Source organism: Scyliorhinus canicula, chromosome 9 (assembly GCF_902713615.1).
Source record: "Scyliorhinus canicula chromosome 9, sScyCan1.1, whole genome shotgun sequence".
Taxonomy (NCBI): Eukaryota; Metazoa; Chordata; class Chondrichthyes; order Carcharhiniformes; family Scyliorhinidae; genus Scyliorhinus; species Scyliorhinus canicula.
This window is the reverse complement of record NC_052154.1, coordinates 189,045,666-189,065,932: the sequence shown is the minus strand read 5'-3', so window position 1 is coordinate 189,065,932 and position 20,267 is coordinate 189,045,666.

Here is a 20,267-nt window from a genome sequence, read left to right as displayed (position 1 = left end):
CCTGCTTGGTCTGCTTTAAAAGCCAGCGATTTAGCCCAGAGAGCTAAACCAGCCCCTAAGGATGACTTATTTGTACCAAATGTGGAATCTTCTGCAGTTCATTACAATGTTTCAAGGCACATTTAAAAATAACGCTACATTGACGGCGATCCTCTCGGAATAAGCTAACATTCAAAACTATTTTTACGATAAATAAGGAATAAATTACGTCCATGTGCAAATTGCAAGTTTTTCTGCTAATTCACCGAAACGAACAAATATTAAGAATGCAATTTAGACGCAGACCACAATTTTTTACCTGTTTATAATATTTTTATTAAATTGTCCCCGTGGCAACAATATGCAGATCAACGATCGGGCTCAGTTGAGTAGATTGCTACCCAATATAATTCTCTGCAACATGTATTGGCAGGTAACTATTCTTCACTGCAAAATTCTCAATTGCAGGAATTCAAAAACACCTCAGTCACTTTACTACCGAAATGAAATGCGATGAAATATTTTTCATTTTTCAAACTAAACTGTGCCTTTAGTGACAATGGACAGCCATCATTGTGATGATTCTGATAAAACAAACATGAGTTAGTTGCTGTGTCTTTTTTAAACATGACGGTACTCCATAAATATTTAGGTGGAAAAGGAGATGATATAATCCTCAGCTTTGTCTATATTATGTCAAGTCCGTCTGTCATTACGTACAATAAAGCCCATGCAATACCCTTTTTCCTTTAGGGACCACAGATCGAAGTCTGGCACATGTGGCATTTACATCAACCTGCCTTGTGTTATATTTAGGTTTCACATTAGCCGTTGACAGCCCTCTCAGCAGCCTCGCTCTGTGCATGCAGCAGTGAATGAAAGACGAAAGGCCAGAGGAGCTTTATTGGCAACTGCTGCCATTCCCCATCTGGACGTTGCCGTCAGAATTAAGTTTTAATTCACCACGCTCTACAGGGGATGTGTAACCCAAATCCAGGCGGAGCGTCCACAGATCATTAAGCTCCCACTTGATTGAAAACTGCCAGTTTTCAGAGCTGGTACAGCCTCCCAGGAGCCTTGAGGTTCACACACAGGCATAATGCAAGGTACTCTCCATTTGTGTCTGACACATTCTCCAGAGGAAACTGTCTGTTCCATATTCGCGAATAGCAAGACTTTAAAAAAAAAATAATTCATGCAGTAATTACAATTTATGGTTCATACAGAATTTATTTCCATATCAAATGCCAACTGTGCTCCTTATTGATGGCAAAATATTATTTGTTGTCTTCCCCTGTAATAAAGGGGCACAGATCATATGGAGCTTTATCTGGGGCTGATTTAGCACGCTGGGCTAAATCGCTGGCTTGTAATGTAGAACAAGGCCAGCAGTGCGGTTTCAATTCCCGTACCAGCCTCCCCAAACAGGTGCCGGAATGTGGTGACTAGGGGCTTTTCACAGTAATGTAATTGAAGCCTACTTGTGACAATAAGTGATTATTATTATATTTAAAGACACAGTACACTGTCTGTTGGCTCTGTTGACCTTCCTCTTTGTAATGACATTGCATATTATTTTCTATCTCTTTGCTGCAGGACAACTGGACGGCTGGAACTGTAATTCCAGCTCCCATTATAATTCTGGGTGGGGTTTTCTGGCCATGGCCACTGCGGGGATTGACCATTCCCACTGAAAGCCGATGGACTCTGGCTAGGCCGCCGTATCCTCTGCAGCGGGTCCCGCCACAACGGGGTCAGAAAATCCCAGCCTCTGTCTGAATTGTAGTCATGGAGACAGGAGAACCCACGTCTGCCTGGGTAGCATGGTCCCTGATCGCACCGTCTTGCACCTCCGCCAGCTTCAACACCCGCCGAATCCTATGTATTCCTCCAATTATCATAGAATTTACAGCGCAGAATGAGGCCATTCAGCCCATCGAGTCTGCACCAGTTCCTGGAAAGAACACCCTACCAAAGGTCAACACCTCCACCCTATAACCCAGTAACCCCACCCAACACTAAGGGCAATTTTGGACTCCGCACAGTGAGCCAAGCCGGAATCGAACCTGGGACCCTGGAGCTGTGAAGCAATTGTGCTATCCACAATGCTACCATGCTGTCCACAGGTGATTCACCTGAGGAAGGAGCTGTGCTCTGAAAGCTAGTGATTTGATACAAACCTGTTGGACTTTAACCTGGTGTTGTAAGACTTCGTACTGTGCTCCTCCTTTAAGACACACCTTAATTCTACAGTCAAGCTTTCAGTCGCTGGTGTTAGTATCTCCTTCTGTGGTCTAGTGTCAAATTCTGTTTGGTAACACGGCTGTGGAGAGCCCTGGGATGTTTTATTACATTGAATGCACGAGATAACTGCAGGTCGTGGATATTTTTTTTTTGGGCGACATCCCCTCTGTGCGGGAGAGCACCCACGATAAAAGGGCCATGCTGGCCGGAATTCTATGGCCGTTCGCCGATGTCGGGATTCCCTGGATTCGCGATGAGGAGGATGCAAAGAGGCTGCAGGGTGGCTTGGACAGGCTGACTGAGTGGGCACATACTTGGCAAATGCAATATAATGCGGGCAAATGTGATGATGTGGAGATGCCGACGTTGGATTGGGGTGAGCACAGTAAGAAGTCTTACAACACCAGGTTAAAGTCCAACATGTTTGTTTCAAACACTAGCTTTCGGAGCACTGCTCCTTCCTCAGGTGAATGTGAGGTTATCCACTTTGGTGGCAAAAACAGGAAGGCAGATTATTATCTGACTGGTGGCAGTTTAGGAAAAGGGGAAGTGTAACGAGACCTGGGTGTCATGGTAGGACAGTCGCTGAAGGTTGGCCTGCAGGTACAGCAGGCGGTGAGGGTTGGGATGCAGGTACAGCAGGCGGTGAGGGTTGGCCTGCAGGTACAGCAGGCGGTGAGGGTTGGCCTGCAGGTACAGCAGGCAGTGAGGGTTGGCCTGCAGGTACAGCAGGCGGTGAGGGTTGGCCTGCAGGTACAGCAGGCAGTGAGGGTTGGCCTGCAGGTACAGCAGGCGGTGAGGGTTGGGATGCAGGTACAGCAGGCAGTGAGGGTTGGCCTGCAGGTACAGCAGGCGGTGAGGGTTGGCATGCAGGTACAGCAGGCAGTGAGGGTTGGGATGCAGGTACAGTAGGCAGTGAGGGTTGGCCTGCAGGTACAGCAGGCGGTGAGGGTTGGCCTGCAGGTACAGCAGGCAGTGAGGGTTGGCCTGCAGGTACAGCAGGCAGTGAGGGTTGGGATGCAGGTACAGCAGGCGGTGAGGGCTGGCCTGCAGGTACAGCAGGCAGTGAGGGTTGGCCTGCAGGTACAGCAGGCAGTGAGGGTTGGGATGCAGGTACAGCAGGCGGTGAGGGTTGGGATGCAGGTACAGCAGGCGGTGAGGGTTGGGATGCAGGTACAGCAGGCAGTGAGGGTTGGCCTGCAGGTACAGCAGGCGGTGAGGGTTGGGATGCAGGTACAGCAGGCGGTGAGGGTTGGCCTGCAGGTACAGCAGGCGGTGAGGGTTGGCCTGCAGGTACAGCAGGCGGTAAGGGTTGGCCTGCAGGTACAGCAGGCAGTGAGGGTTGGCCTGCAGGTACAGCAGGCAGTGAGGGTTGGCCTGCAGGTACAGCAGGCAGTGAGGGTTGGCATGCAGGTACAGCAGGCAGTGAGGGTTGGGATGCAGGTACAGCAGGCGGTGAGGGTTGGGATGCAGGTACAGCAGGCGGTGAGGGTTGGGATGCAGGTACAGCAGGCGGTGAGGGTTGGCCTGCAGGTACAGCAGGCGGTGAGGGTTGGGATGCAGGTACAGCAGGCGGTGAGGGTTGGCCTGCAGGTACAGCAGGCGGTGAGGGTTGGGATGCAGGTACAGCAGGCGGTGAGGGTTGGCCTTCAGGTACAGCAGGCAGTGAGGGTTGGCCTGCAGGTACAGCAGGCGGTGAGGGTTGGCATGCAGGTACAGCAGGCAGTGAGGGTTGGCCTGCAGGTACAGCAGGCGGTGAGGGTTGGCCTGCAGGTACAGCAGGCGGTGAGGGTTGGCATGCAGGTACAGCAGGCAGTGAGGGTTGGCCTGCAGGTACAGCAGGCGGTGAGGGTTGGCCTGCAGGTACAGCAGGCGGTGAGGGCTGGCCTGCAGGTACAGCAGGCGGTGAGGGAAGCCAATGGCATGCTGCCCTTTATAGCGAGAGGATTTGAGTATAGGAGTAGGGATATCTTGCTGCAGGTATCCAGGACCTTGGTGAGGCCACACCTTGAGTATTGTGTGCAGTTTTGGTCTCCTGGTTTGAGGAAGGACATTGTTGCTATTGAGGGTGTCCAACGAAGGCTCACCAGACTAATTCCCAGGATGGAAGGACTGACATACGAAGAAAGACTGGATTGACTGGGCTTGTACTCACTGGAGTTTAGAAGAATGAGAGGGGATCTCACAGAAACATATAAAATCCTGATGGGACTGGACAGGCTAGATGTGGGAAGAATGTTCCCGATGTTGGGACGTCCAGAACTAGGGGTCACAGCCTAAGAATAAGGGGTCAGCCATTCAGGACTGAGATGAGGAAGAACTTCTTCTCTCAAAGAATTGTGAACTTGTGGAATTCTCCACCACAGAAAGCTGTTGGGGCCAGTTTGTTGGATATATCCAAGAGAGAGTTGGACATGGCCCTTGTGGCTAAAGGGATCCAGAGGTACGGAGAGAAAGTTGTAGTGGGATACTGAATTTGCATGATCAGCCATATTTTCTATGTTTCTATGTCCCTGCCCACAGGTCTCCCGGTGGCATGGGGCAGCTTCAATGTCAAATTCCATTGATAGTGGTGGGGGTACAGAATCTCGCTGCCGGCCAGCGCCGCGCCACCTCCCATAGATCATAGAATTTACAGTGTAGAAGGAGGCCAATCGGCCCATCGAGTCTTCACCGGCTCCTGGAAAGAGCACCCTACCCAAGGTCAACACCTCCACCCTATCCCCATAACCCAGTAACCCCACCCAACACTCAGGGCAATTTTGGACACTAAGGGCAATTTATCATGGCCAATCCACCTAACCTGCACATCTTTGGACTGTGGGAGGAAACCGGAGCACCCGGAGGAAACCCACGCACACACGGGGAGGATGTGCAGACTCCGCACAGACAGTGACCCAAGCCGGAATCGAACCTGGGACCCTGGAGCTGTGAAGCAATTGTGGTAACCACAATGCTGTCCCCACGCTGCAGAGAAACACGCGGCTGGGAAGCAGGAGAATCCCGCCCGCTGTCTTTCATATTTTCATTCAGGCCTTTCTGCCTCAGCAGAACCCCAGGGTTCCAGCGGTTACGGCGATTCTCCGGCCCAGCACGGGGCTCGGAGAATCACCCCCAAAGGCTGGTGCTCTTGTGCAGAGCTCAGGGAGTGCTGCCCTGTCCAAGGAGCTGACCCAGGGATGAGACTTGTCACTGTCAGTGTTCCGACTCATGCTGCTGCTGAACAAAGCCTGCATATAGTTGGAAAATTAACCGATGGTTTTCTGACCACCGCAAATACCATTTTGGCTGCACCGGTTTTGCAACAAAAGATCCGGAGGAGGCCCCGTTGTATTAGCTTGCCCAGATCCGCTATTGGCCAAAGATCCGACCACTGAAAATCAATGGGAAATGCGTGCTACCCAAACACGGAACACTACTGATGCTGGGTGTGCAGTCACCTTTGACCCAGTTAGACTCCCCTTCCATTAGCAGAGGCTGCACAATAGTGTGTGAAGGATGAAAATTAAGAGCTACAGGCAGAGAAAAATGAATGTGTGTGGGAACAATCAAATGCCACTTACCACTATATCTGTGCACAGCTGAGCTGGTTGTTAATTGGAACGCTCTATACCTTAGGTAGCTTGCAGGATTCAACAGCACCATTTCTGTATTTCACCCACGCTGCTTTGTCTGGCAAAGCATTTTATATTGGATTGTGATTTTGGAGCAATTAGATAAAACCGTTCACCAATACTGTCATCAATTCTACATTAGGTGAATTTTAGATAAGAAAAATGATATTGTTCCTGATTAGTTGCAACAGTTCAGCCTGACTCTAAGCACAGAGGGCTGCATGGGTAACCCATGCTTAGAAACAGATATTATAAACTGCAAAACATTACAGTTTGAAACCAAATCCAAACCAATTTTCTTTACAACACGATAGAGGCCCTGTGAAATGGCTTCATTCTGTTCCTTGATCTTTTTTTTTAATGTCACATGCCCCATCCAGCACAAACCTGCAAATAAATCATGCAATTCAATCATGGCACATTGAGCTTGACCAGCAACTAATATTGTAGGAAAAAAAAACATTGGGTCCAAATTTAACATCGTTGCGCTAACTTTATGGATCTGACACAGGTGCAGCAGTAACCACATTAGTGCAGAGGCCCTTTGTACCCTCGGCAGCCTCCTATTTGTACAGGAGCTCAGGACACAGCTAAAATGATCGGTTCTTTTTCAAAAGATTTATTGTAAAAGCCACTTGAAATGAGCGCTGGAGCTTCAATGTGATATTGAAATGAGGCTCTTTGCACTTACTTCATGTCTGGAATCTCAGAATTGTTTACCCTGGTCAGAGCTTTCGATGCAGAAGGTCCAATAGTCGGCTCCAGAGTAGTCTAGATGGATGCCGCTCAAAACAACCCCAAAAGAGTGTCGAGATTATCGAGTGGGAAGGAGGACTGCTTCATGTGACTTCACTAAAGAACTATGGGAGGCTACTGCCTGACCCGTCACCGCTCCTGACCACCACTCCCGCCTCCCACCAAGCAACCCCTCGCATCACACTGCATCCCTCTCTGCAAGGCTTACCTCCAGACCTCAGCAACGCACAAAATTCGCAAGGCCCAACATTTGTGATGTTCTCTGTTGGGTCTATCAGGATGCTCAGAGAATGTAGTGTTAACAAAGAACATCAAGCCGAGGTTTTGAACAAAGCTTATTTATTTTACACTGCTAGATTAAAGATTCTAACCAGCCAACAAGGAATGTTATTAAATAAACAATACGATATCTCTTACAACAAAACTCTGTTGCACACCTAATCTCTCTAACGCCTGACAACCTTCTCCCAGAATCACAGAAGTCACATGATATTTATATCACTGCTCCTTATCTCCATCTGGTGGTGAGAAGTATTATTACCTTATTGTTAACGCCTTGTATTCCTTACAATACAAATATTGTTACAACATTGTCTTGCTTAACTGGTGACCAGAGCTGGCCTGGTTTACTCTGATCAGGCCTAAGGACAAATGAACTTCAATCCTTAGGCATCTCTGTTCTGGCATTCTGTTGATACAAGCTGCCAGAAATGTGCCCAATTTCAGGGCAGCACGGTGCAACAGTGGTTACCACTGCTGCCTCACGGCACTGAGGACCCAGGTTCAATCCCCGCTCCGGGCCACTCTGTGTGGAGTTTGCATCTTCTCCCCGTGTTTGTGTGGGTTTCACCCCCACAACCCAAAGATGTACAGGGAAGGTTGATTGGCCACGTTAAATTGCCCCTTAATTGGAAAAAATAAATAATTGGGTACTCTAAAGTTTAAAAAGAGAAACATGTCCAATTTGGGAACTAACCATGTCTATTGGAATTGAGCTACTCTGGAGAGGCTTATTTCATAGAATCATAAAATTTACAGTGCAGAAGGAGGCCATTCGGCCCATCGAGTCTGCACCTGCCCTTACAAAGAGCACTCAATTGAAGCCCACCCTATCTCCATAACCCAGTAACTCCACCTAACCTTTTTGGACACTAAGGGCAATTTATCATGGACAATCCACCTAATCCGCACATCATTGGACTGTGGGAGGAAACCGGAGCACCCGGAGGAAACCCATGCACACACGGGGAGGACGTGCAGACTCCGCACAGACAGTGACCCTCCCAGGAATCGAACCTGGGACCCTGGAGCTGTGAAGAAACTGTGCTAACCACTGTGCTACCGTGCTGCCCACACAGTGAATGTTTCTTTCATTCATGAAAAACACATTATTATTAAAAATTGAAAATCCACGTTGAGGCAGAGATTATTGTATTGCTAAAATGCTGCCATTGGGGAATTGCGCTGCTGGCCTTGAACGACTGATGTTAGATTTTCTCCATATTGAACATTTTCAACTGAAGATGATGTCCAGACCACAACCCCTAGATACCCATTAGTGTCGTATTCGTTGTCAAATTGTTATGTGGATTAGATTTGGACTTGTTTATTGTCATTGCCAAGGTACAGTGAAAATTATTGTTCTGAGACAGTCCAGACTGATCATTCCATACATGAGGAAGTAAAATACACAGGGCAAACATAAATACACAATGTAAATACATGGACACAGGCATCAGGTGAAGCATACAGGAGTGGAGTACTTCTCAGTAGAGAAGATGCGTGAAGTGATCAGTTCAGTACATAAGAGGGGCATTCATGAGTCTGGTAACAGCGGGGAAGAAGCTGTTTTTGAATCTGTTAGTGCGTGTTCTCAGAGTTTTGTATCTTCTGCCCGATTGAAGAAGTTGGAAGAGTGAATACCCTGGGTGGGAGGGGTCTTTGGTTATGCTGCCCGCTTTCCAAAGGCGCCGGGAGGTGTAGACAGAGTCAATGGATAGGAGGCAGGTTCGAGAGATGGACTGGGTTGTGTTTGTGACTGTAGTTTCATACAATCTAACTGCACTTGTGCAGTATCAATGTAGCACATAGTGACTTACCCTCCTCTCACTGTGACAGCTTTTTGTGAAGCAGAGACATTAAGGGTTAGAGAACCAATATGGGAAAATCAACTGTAATCTACTGGATTGAGAGAAAATTCTCAAAGCGCTGGCGAACCAATGATTGTTTCCATCTTCCTGTGGAGAACAGCACCTGCCTTGCCTTCTTTGTCTCCTCCTGATGTGGGGGCCAGGATGGGAACTGTAGGCACCAGCTTAGGTGTCATATTTAATGGTGTATTAGAACACTAATGTGATGAGCCACATTGTACCAAGTCAATAGACGCCGAAGCCATTTCGACGGAAAGAGACAGAAAATATTGCGGAAGATATGACTCCTGCTCCAGAGATACAGAAGGAGCCAAACCAGTGAAAATCCAATAGTGGAAAACTTTTCCTACCTGGAAAATGTTGTTTCCCAGCTTCTGTTCATGTGTGTCAACAGGAAATATGATTCACTTTCACATAGTCTATTCATGAACTGACTTACTTTCACACTTGTCAATGCTGATAGGGTACTCTATTTCTGTGATTAATTATACTTTTCACAAGATCACAACATATTCCTGTCGTGTTTTAAGGGGCTTTATTTTAACTTCACAGCAGAGATAAAGGATAACTAGGTGGCCACACTATAGGTTACCTAACCAGTTGTCAGGCTTTATTTGCAGAGCGGTTACTTGCTCAGAGTCGAAGATGGAAGAGAAGGAAATCGTCCCGGTGTGATTCTCCATTTCTGAGGCTAATTAGTGCTGACGCTGGACTGGATCGGTGGTGTTCTATTACAGAAAAATTGGTGACTTTGTCTATATAAATGTTTCTGGAACCTACCTCTTCATTCACCTGAGGAAGGAACAATGCTCCGAAAGCTAGTGATTCGAACCAAACCTGTTGGACTTTAACCTGGTGTAAGAATTCTGACTGTGCTCACCCCAGTTCATAGAACATAGAACATAGAACAGTACAGCACAGAACAGGCCCTTCGGCCCTCGATGTTGTGCCGAGCAATGATCACCCCACTCAAACCCACGTATCCACCCTATACCCGTAACCCAACAACCCCCTCCCTTAACCTTACTTTTTAGGACACTACGGGCAATTTAGCATGGCCAATCCACCTAACCCGCACATCTTTGGACTGTGGGAGGAAACCGGAGCACCCGGAGGAAACCCACGCACACACGGGGAGGACGTGCAGACTCCTTTTTATAATTTTGTTTTGATTTAAACTTCTGATTTTTTTTATATTCTTTGCCAACACTACTTCAACACCGGCATTCCACATCATCACAACAGTCAAGCCACTGTAGTTTAAAATTCCACTGTGTTAACTTTGCATAACTATTCAAGGAGGGAATGAATGTGTGGGCTCAATCTGAGCAAAAGGCAACACTGTTTACTTATTCCTGATTCACAACAGCCCTCCTGCTCCCACCGTGATTAATTTTTCTTTCCCCAATTCTCTGCTGAACTCCATCACGCCGCCTCCCCATGAATCATTCATTTCATTTTTGCTGTGCGCTGCCAATCGTGCTTCTCTTCCACATTACCAATCTCCTCCTGCCTTCAGACTGCCTCAGCTGGTGCTGACTGCTCAAACGAGGTTTCGCAACTGATTATGCACGGAGCAATTCATGTCTCATCCGCCCATACACATGAGGAACACGGGCTGGGGGGTGGCCGGGGGCGTGGGGTGTGTGGGGGGTGGGGTGGGGTGGGGGGGGTTGCCAAGTCAGCCAATACTCCACTTTGCCTGACTGGTGGCAGGCGGGTCACTCTGGTTGACTGCCTGCAATCGATATCCAGCTGTTAGCAAGTAAGAACCATGTCCGTTCAGGATGGTTGGGCAGGTGAAAACATTTTTGTTCAGTCTAATGTGACAATGCTCTGCCAAATTAATGGGTGAGATGGAAGAGGCTGGGCTGTTTAATAGTGTGATGCCTCAATGGCAGTGATTTATCGGCAACACTTTCAATACATCCGAGAAAAGCATGTATCACTTTAGATATTAACCTTTCAAACCCTAACGTGTCTTGTCAGTTTGTGGCTGACATTTTACAATGCATGGTGTCCTTAAAATTATATTTCTGCATTATGGAGTATTCCAAATTTTCCCTTTGTTGATCGGAAGACAAAAGCACACATGGCATACTTTTTATGCCAGCTCACAGCAGTCTTTTAATCCAGTTTTTTTTTGTCTTGGTCACAATTGTAATCTCTGTCACTGCTGCAATCTGACGTGGTCTCACATTGCACACTCAAAAGTAGCCACAATTGCTTTCTCATCACTCCCAGTTTCTGCTTGAATGTAGTTGACATTACAACTTTACATCTACGCTCAGATTGTTAAATCCACATGCCCCTGAAACCAGCCTCGTCTGTCCTTTCTGTTTGGCAGTGTGCATTTTGATTTTTCTCCCCTTGTGATTTGCTCTCAGTGAAACACTGCACATGAAGACGCGACATATGAGAACCATGCGTCTCACAAAAAAAGGATGTCCCGAAATCGGAATAATGTTCTCGCTCCAGCGTGTACAAATCTTTGGGCCAAAACCTTTGGAATGTTTCTTTATTCGTGGTGCTATTGAAACCTACTCAAGGCAAGTCATTTAATTATCCTGAATGATGGAGAAAAGGCAGCTAAGAGGGGAAATATGAACAATCTGAATATTGGTTCACAGATTATGCTTTGGTTTCCTGTTGCTCAGTTTGAATAAAAAGATTGACAAAAAAATCAATTTGTGCCTGAGGAAAGAAGACAGGGTTAAGAAGGACGGTGGGGTGTAAGTGGGATACAGTGCCCCATGCTTTTCTATCATGTTCATGTGGATGAAAGCAGAAGGACGTATTCTTTTGATAATCAAGATTATACCCACCAATAGTACTGGGTTAGGCAGGAATAAGGGAATTAGGGGACTCGGTGACCCTACCCAGTATTACAGGACCCCCTCTCGGATGTGTTTTGCCTTCCATACAGCATGCAGAAGCTTCATTTTAACATTTGCAGACAGTGCAAACTCCATGTAGGTAAGAGCATGAGCACTTTCCCTTGGGTTCCGACTGGGTCCTGCTGTATATTCAGCTCGCCCATCTGGAGGGAGAATAAAGGGAGGCTCAGGAATCAAAGGAGCTCTTAAAGGTCCAGAGGCCTTTCTTTTTGTATGAATCTGTTCCGTCACATTTTAAATCCTTCATATGATTCTGTGATTTTCTTTTCAGTTCTGCCGTTTAGAATCAAAGCATGCATGGAACATCTATGTTGAAACAAAAGCAGCCAAATATTGCCTGAAAAAGTCAATGGAAGGACAGCTGTAACTGAAGAATTTCTAAGGGCTCGGGAGAACAACAGCTGATATGAAAAGAACCCTTAACAACAGCTGATATGAAAAGGGACATTTACAATATCAACTTCCACTGCGACTCGGGAAGGGGAGAGGCTTACTGCTAATTACAGAGACTCTGGTAGTTTGGGAGGCCAATGTACAATCGTGATGAGGCTGATGTTCAATAAAACCAACCACTGTATATTCTCATACACTGAAGAATGTAGCGGAAGACTTTGCATTTATATGGCACCTTTAACAACCCCAGAATGTTCCAAAGCACTTAATGGCCAATGAAATCCAGGATGAAAGAAGGCTTGGCATTTACAGAGCTCACCCAGAATTAACACCTAGTAATAATAATAATCTTTATTGTCACAGGTAGGCTTCCATTAACACTGCAATAAAGTTACTGTGAAAATCCCCTCGTCACCACATTCCGGCACCTGTTCGGGTACACAGAGAGAATTCGGAATTTCCAATTCACCTAACAAGCACGCCTTTCAGGACTATGTGGGAGGAAACCGGAGCACCCAGAGGAAACCCACGCAGACACGGGGAGAACGTGCAGACTCCGCACAGACAGTGACCCAAGCCGGGAATCGAACCCCGGGTCCCTGGCGCTGTGAAGGAACAGTGCTAACCACTGTGCTACCGTACTGCTGGACACTTTGTCCACCTAAAATAAGTTGTCAGCTCCCAGGAATTGAGCAGAAATGGAGTGGAAATTAGAGTGGATACCATTTAAGCTGTGCTCCTGCCATGTTCCCTCCAGGCGGGAAAGTTAATTTTGGCAGGACATTATCAGATAAAATCTGCCCCTTCAGCCTGGCTGTGGAATTCGCAGTCTTGCTTGATGGTTGAGCTATGAATACGAGGAAGGTTGTTGGGGGAGAAAGCCACCATGTGGAAAGAATGTGATATCTTTTCCCTCATGACAACACTGCATTGGTCGACCTGTGTCGGCTGTGACACAGTATTAGGGCTTCCGCCTCTGAGTGCAGTGATTGTGGGTTCAAGTCCCACTCTCGAGTGTTGAACACAATGGGCTGATGCTCTCGCGCGTTACTGAGCGAGTGCTGCACTCTTCAAGGCCCCGCGTTCAGGATGAGATTTGAAACTTGAGGCATTCTCAGGTACACATGACTCTATTTGAAGAAGAGCTGAGATATTATCCCTGGTGTCCTGGCCAAACTGCAATTTAAATGGATTTTCTCAGTGCTATTTTTGCGAGTTTGCTTTGTGAAAACTAGATGCTGCATTTCTTGCACTACTGCAGCTTACATGTACGACATTGGCTGTGAGGTGCTATGGGAAATTGTGGTGTTGCGAAAGGTGCGAGATGGATGCCAGTCTTTCATTATATTCTGTAGTGCATTGAAATATAATTCACACTGCTCCTGGTTCCTTGACGACCTCTCATTATCAGACTGGCAAGAATTCAGTCAGTAAAAAGCTTTTATTAACTTCCCGCTTCTTATAAGGTCCACTTTCAACCTTTGGCTTTCATGTGTTCCCTCAAGTGGCAGGATGAGATAGTTCAGCTGTCCACAGTGACAGTCGGTTTGAGTCAGGAGGTGCCTCTGTGCAATATGAGTCATCTCCCCGACAAGGTAGCCTCCCCCGAGACAGGGAGCTGCAAATCAACCAGTCGAGTGACCCTGCCACGTCGCAGGTTCATTTAGCCAGTGACGGGAGCTGAATTTGAACTCCAGCCCTCTAAGCAGCAATCCATTACTGCATTAGCAGACCTACAGGTCATTGGTATGATAAATCATTTAAGAAAAAAATAATTCTCACTTAAAATGAGATGAGCTAAACGTGTTGAGGAAAATTACAGTGTCCTTTAACAAAAGCGAAATAGCTTGAGGGGCCAGGTTTAGTGTGAAACATAAGATGAACAGATAGGGGCTTCTGTGCTCCCTCTAATTTAAATCCTTTGAATAGCTAACAGCATTGCAGCGAGGCCAAGCATCAATCAAAACATCATGTTTTACTGACAAATTAGAATCAGTAATGTGACAAGAAGATAAATACGATGACTATGGATCTATAACAAATTAGAGCTCCCTGATTTTAATTCAGCACGGTGGCACCAACAGCCTATAACTCGTACTGCACATAAGTCCTTTCATCATTAATCTCCGTAAAATCCAAATTCCTCCAGAGTATTGTCACTGCCAGTTTAGTGCGAAACAGCATCAGGAATTATAAATGGTGCCAGCTACCATTAAAATCTTAATACAATTGATTTTAGAGAAATGAACGGCCAAAGATTCAGTCAGAGGCTGGAACCTCTTAAAAATACCTGCAAACCATACAAACCCACGTGCACGCACACACAAATACATAGAATTTACAGTGCAGAGGGAGGCCATTCGGCCCATCGAGTCGGCACCTGCTCCTGGAAAGAGCACCCTACCTAAGGTTAACACCTCCACCCTATCCCCATAACCCAGTAACCCCACCCAACACTAAGGGCAATTTTGGACACTAAGGGCAATTTATCACGGCCAATCCACCTAACCTGCACATCTTTGGACTGTGGGAGGAAACCGGAGCACCCGGAGGAAAAAACCCACGCACACACGGGGAGGATGTGCAGACTCCGCACAGTGACCCAAGCCGGAATTGAACCTGGGACCCTGGAGCTGGGAAGCGATTGTGCTATCCACAATGCTACCGTGCTGCCCTAATGCATGGATTTATAAATGCCACATTTAATTAACACAACAAAAAAGGAACCTCTGATATTTCTATCATTTTAATGAGGATTGTGCACCATCTGGTAAGGTCTTCATGTCTGGTGCACCCTTTACAAATACTGAGCAGCAAGGTCTCTTCCTTCACCGGACTCTCTGACACGAAACAAGCCTGTAACCTCTATCATTTTTTCTTTTGCCAAGGTGACCATAAGATTTACCTATCTCCTGACATGGATACTGTACTGAAATGACTGAATATGCTGCTGAAGCATGCATTTGCCTTTACTCATAGAATCATAGAGTTTACAGTGCAGAAGGAGGCCATTCGGCCCATCGGGCCTGCACCAGCCCTGGGAAAGAGCACCCTGCTTAAGCCCCACACCTCCACCCTATCCCTGTTACCTCCGTAACCCCGCCTAACATTTTTGGACACAAAGGGCAATTTAGCATGGCCAATCCGCCTAACCTGCACATCTTTGTACTATGGGAAGAAACCGGAGCACCCGGAGAAAACCCCCGCAGACACGGGGTGCACGTGCAGACTCCACACAAACTATCACTGATATATCTTCTGATGTGTTGGGTAAGCTGGGTCTATGTGGACTGCGTTTGATGCAGTGTAGAGAGAGACAGGCTTCCAACACTTGATGAGATGCAACACGATTTTATTTAACATCTAACTATATTACATGCTTAACTGTGGGTTGACACTATGCTGACTTGACTGGAGACCTGAGGCTAGCCTGACCAGACTTACTGACTACCACATGGTAGCTGCTGCTCACGAGCTCTGACTGTCTCAGAGGCTGGATCCCGAGAGAGCGGGAAAACTGGTGCCCTCTGGCTTTATAGTGGTCGTGTCCTGTCTGGTGATTGGCTGCTGTGTTCTGTGTTCTCACTGGTCATCCTGTGTGTCAATCACTGCCTGTCTGCACTCCATCATATACATGGATGTATATTATGACACCTTCAATTTACCGAGAGGCAGAGAGAGTGAGTGAATATAAGGCTTTATTTGTCATGAACTTGCCTAGCCAGAGTCGGTTGTACAGATGAGTGCCACCCGCAGGTGGCTGGGTTATATATGGCCCTGGTGAGGGCGGAACCAGAGGCGGAGCCCACCGGGGTTACAATATAGTACCTGGAAGTAGCCCATATCATCACTTCCAGGTCATAGGTTACATTAGGTGGATACAATGGTTACAGTGTCATGCATTATGGTGAATACATTCACCACATTCACTCTCTGTTAAAAGAATCAGGCACAGCATGGGTGACGTGGGGTTATTACATATTCAGTCTCTCTGGAGGTTGGATTGTTCTCTTCAACCTCCTCAGGTCTGGTGGTGCGGCAGGCATGGTTGTTGCAGGTGGAGACTCCAGGGGATTGTGTATGGAGCTTGAGCCTCAGTCCGGTGTGTCGGAGATGGTTGGGGTGTGGGGTAGGCAGGGGGGTTGTGGGTGGCGGCATTGTCAGCGCAGGACAGTACAGGAGACCCGGGGAGCATACGGGGTGATGGGGTGGTGGCGGGCAGCGGGGAGGGCACGTTGGCAGGGGAACTAGCTGGTGCCAGGTCTCGTAGGGAGACTGTATCTTGCCGTCCGTCCTGGTGCGTGATGTAGGCGTACTGGGGGTTGGCATGGAGAAGCTGGACCCTCACGACCAGGGGGTCGGTCTTCTGGCTCCTCATAAGCCTCCGGAGAAGGACTGGTCCCGGAGTTGTCAGCCAAGATGGAAGTGAGACCCTGGAGATGGACTTCCTGGGGAAGATAAACAAACGATTGTGAGGGGTCTCATTCGTGGCTGTGCAGAGGAGTGATCTAATGGAGTGGAGGGCATCGGGGAGGACCTCCTGCCAGTGGGGGATTGGGAGACTTCTCGACCGGAGGGCCAGAAGGACGGCCTTCCATACCGTCGCGCTCTTTACCTGCCCGTTTCCCTGCGGGTTATAGCTCGTAGTCCTGCTCGAGGCGATGCCTTTGCTGAGCAGGTACTGGCATAGCTCATCGCTCATGAACGATGTATTCCAGTCGCTGTGGATGTAGGCAGGGAAACCGAACAGTGTGAAGATGCTGTGCAGAGCCTTTATTACTGTTGCCGAGGTCATGTTGGGGCAGGGGACAGCAAAGGGGAAGCGGGAGTACACGTCGATGACGGTGAGGAAGTATATATTACGGTTGGTGGAGGGGAGGGGCCCTTTGAAGTCCATGCTCAGGCGCTCAAAGGGCCGGGAGGCCTTTACCAGGCGGGCCTTGTCTGGCCGGTAGAAGTGCGGTTTGCACTCCACGCAGACTTGGCAGTCCCTGGTCATGGCCTTGACCTCCTCGGTGGAGAAGGGCAGATTGCGGCCCTTAATGAAATGGGTAAGCCGGGTGACCCCCCGGGTGACAGAGGTCATTGTGGATAGCCCGAAGTCGGTCATCTTGCGCGCTGGCACATGTGCCGCGGGACAGGGCATCTGGGGGCTCATTGAGCTCGCCAGGACGATACTTGATATCGTAATTGTAGGTGGAGAATTCGATCCTCCACCTCAAGATTTTGTCATTTTTTATTTTGCCCCGTTGTGCTTTGTCAAACATGAAGGCGACCGACCGCTGGTCAGTGACGAGGGTGAACCTCCCACCAGCTAGGTAGTGCCCCCAGTGCCGCACGGCTTCCACTATGCCTTGTGCTTCCTTCTCGGCCGATGAGTGTCGGATTTTGATGCGTGGATGGTCCTAGAGAAGAATGCTACTGGCCTGCCCGCCTGGTTGAGGGTGGCGGCTAGGGCGACGTCTGATGCATCGCTTTCTACCTGAAAGGGGACGGACTCGTCCACCGCGTGCATTGCAGCCTTGGTGATGTCAGCCTTGATGCGGCTGAAGGCCGAGCGGGCCTCATCCATCAGGGGGAAACTGGTGGTTTGAATAAGTGGGTGGGCTTTGTCCGCGTAGTTGGGGACCCACTGGGCGTAGAATGAGAACAGCCCCAGGCATCGTTTTAGGGCTTTGAGATTGTGGTGAGCGGGGAGATCTGTGAGGGGGCACATCCGGTCGGGGTCGGGCCCTAGGACTCCGTTCTCCACGACATAGCCGAGGATTGCCAGTCGGGTAGTATGGAAGACACATTTTCTTTGTTTTATGTAAGATTGAGGGATTGGGCGGCCTGGAGGAACCTCTGAAGGTTGGCGTCATGGTCCTACTGATCATGGCCACAGATGGTCACGTTGTTCAGGTACGTTTATGTCGCCCGCAAACCGTACTGGTCTACCATTCGGTCCATTGTTCTCTGAAAGACCGAGACCCATAAGTGACGCCGAAGGGAACTCTGAGGAAGTCGAAGAGTCGGCCGGCTGCTTCAAAGACAGTGTAGTGGCACTCTTCCGGGCGGATTGGGAGCTGGTGGTCGGCCGACTTCAGATCGACCGTGGAGAACACACGGTACTGTGCGATCTGGTTGACCATTTCCGCTATGCGGGGGAGGGGGTACGCATCCAGTTCCGTGAACCGGTTAATTGTCTGGCTGTAGTCCACAACCATCCGGTTTTTTACCCTAGCCCGGATGACCACCACTTGCGCTCTCCAGATGCTAGCCTCTATGATCCCTTCACTCAACAGTCGCTGGACCTCTGACTTGATAAATGCCATGTCTAGCGGGCTGTACTGTTGGCTCCTGGTGGCAATGGGCCTACAGTCAGGAGTGAGGTTTGTAAAGAGTGAAGGGGCATACTGTGAGGGGGCAAGGGTCCGCTGAACTGTAGGATCAGGCATCAGTGGTTACACTGAAAATCCAATCTGAGCAGTAGGGGGGGCGCAGAGGTGGGGGAGGACATAGAGCTTAAAGCGGGTATACTCGGCGCCCTGCATTGCGAGGTTAGCAATACAGAACCCCCAGATCTGGAACGAATGAGACCCAGAGGCAAGGGAGATTGTTTGTGAGGTGGGGTAGGTGTGAGGGAGCAGCGCCTTACCGTGTCAGGGTGGACAAAGCTCTCCGTGCTCTCGGAGTCAAAGAGGACGACCATCATGGAGTTCTTCAGTGGTTTCGGCTGCGACTGGTCGAGGGTCACCGCGCCCAGCTGTGGGTAGTCTGCGTGGTCGGTGGAGTCACAAGATGGCGGCTCCCATGTGTCACACTTGTCGGACGGGATCGAAGATGGCGACCAAGATGGTCACACCCATCGGTAGCACGTTTCTGTTGGTGCTGGAGCCGGCGGCCAAGATGGCGGCCGCCACAATTCGCACAATGCCGATGATGCATCTGGGGGGGGGCCGTTCCGGCCAGGCATGCGGCCACATTGCGGGGTCTGTGGGGCTGCGAGTCCATGGGTCGGGCCTGGTGCGTTTTCTATTTCTGGGCCTTAAATTGGCGCAGACAGACTCTCACCTAATGCCCCTTTTTCCCACAGTTGCTGCACGTCGCTGTGCGGGCTGGGCAGCGCTGCCGGGGGTGTTGGCCTTGGCCGCAGAAGTAGCATTGCGGTTCTCCGGGCTGGGTTGGTAGACGTGTGGCGCAGGCCTGCGGCGTGGGCGGGTCCGATAGGGGGCCGCGACGATAGTGTCCAGGACGGGTTCGCCGGGCCCGCAGGGAACGCGCTGAGGTTCTGGTAGGCCACCTCTAGTGAGGTAGCTAGCTTTACCGTGTCCCGCAGGTCGGAGGTCCCGTTTTCCAGTAGGTGCTGCCTGATATAGTTCGAGCGGACCCCAGCCACGTCGGTGTCCCGGATCTGTGAGTTCATATGCTCCTCCGCCGTCACATCTCGATGGCTGCAGTTCCTCGCGAGTAGGGCCAGGGTTTCCATATACTCATCCAGCGATTCTCCGGCGTGTTGACGGTGAGTAATGAGATGCCTAGCGAACACCTCGTTTATGGGCTTCACAAAGTGCGCCTCGAGGGTTACGACCGCCTTCTCGTACGTGGCAGCTTTCTCAATCATTACCGAGATTCGATGGCTCGCCCGAGCGTGGAGGAGTCACAGTTTGAGGGTCTCTGAAGGAGTCGTTGTGGAGGAGCCGATTCAGGCCTCAAAGCATCAAAGCCAATGTTAAATATTTCCTTGGCTTTGGACGCGCGGGCGTCGAGTTCAAGCCTGTCTGGCTTTAGAGCGGGTTCCATGGTGCTGTCTATGACTAATAAAGTGATATACCTTCAATTCACCGAGAGGCAGAGAGAACGAGTGAACATAAGGTTTATTTTTTGTGAACTTGCCTAGCCAGAGTCAGTTATTCAGATGCGTGCCACCCGCGGGTTTGCCGGGTTATATATGGCCCCGGTGAGGGCGGAGCCAGAGGCGGAGCCCACCGGAATTACAGTATAGTACCTGGGAGCAGCTCGTATCACCACTTTCAGGTCATAGGTTACATTCGGTGGATACAATGGTTGCAGTGTCATGCATTATGGTGAATACATTCACCATAGTGACCTAAGCCGGGAATCGAACATGGGACCCTGGAGCTGCAAAACAATTGTGCTAACCATTGTGCTACCGTGCTGCCTGTGCCAGGAAAGAGGAATTTTTACTTTTTACTTGGCATTCTCAAGTGCAATATGCCACAGCAAGTGACAAG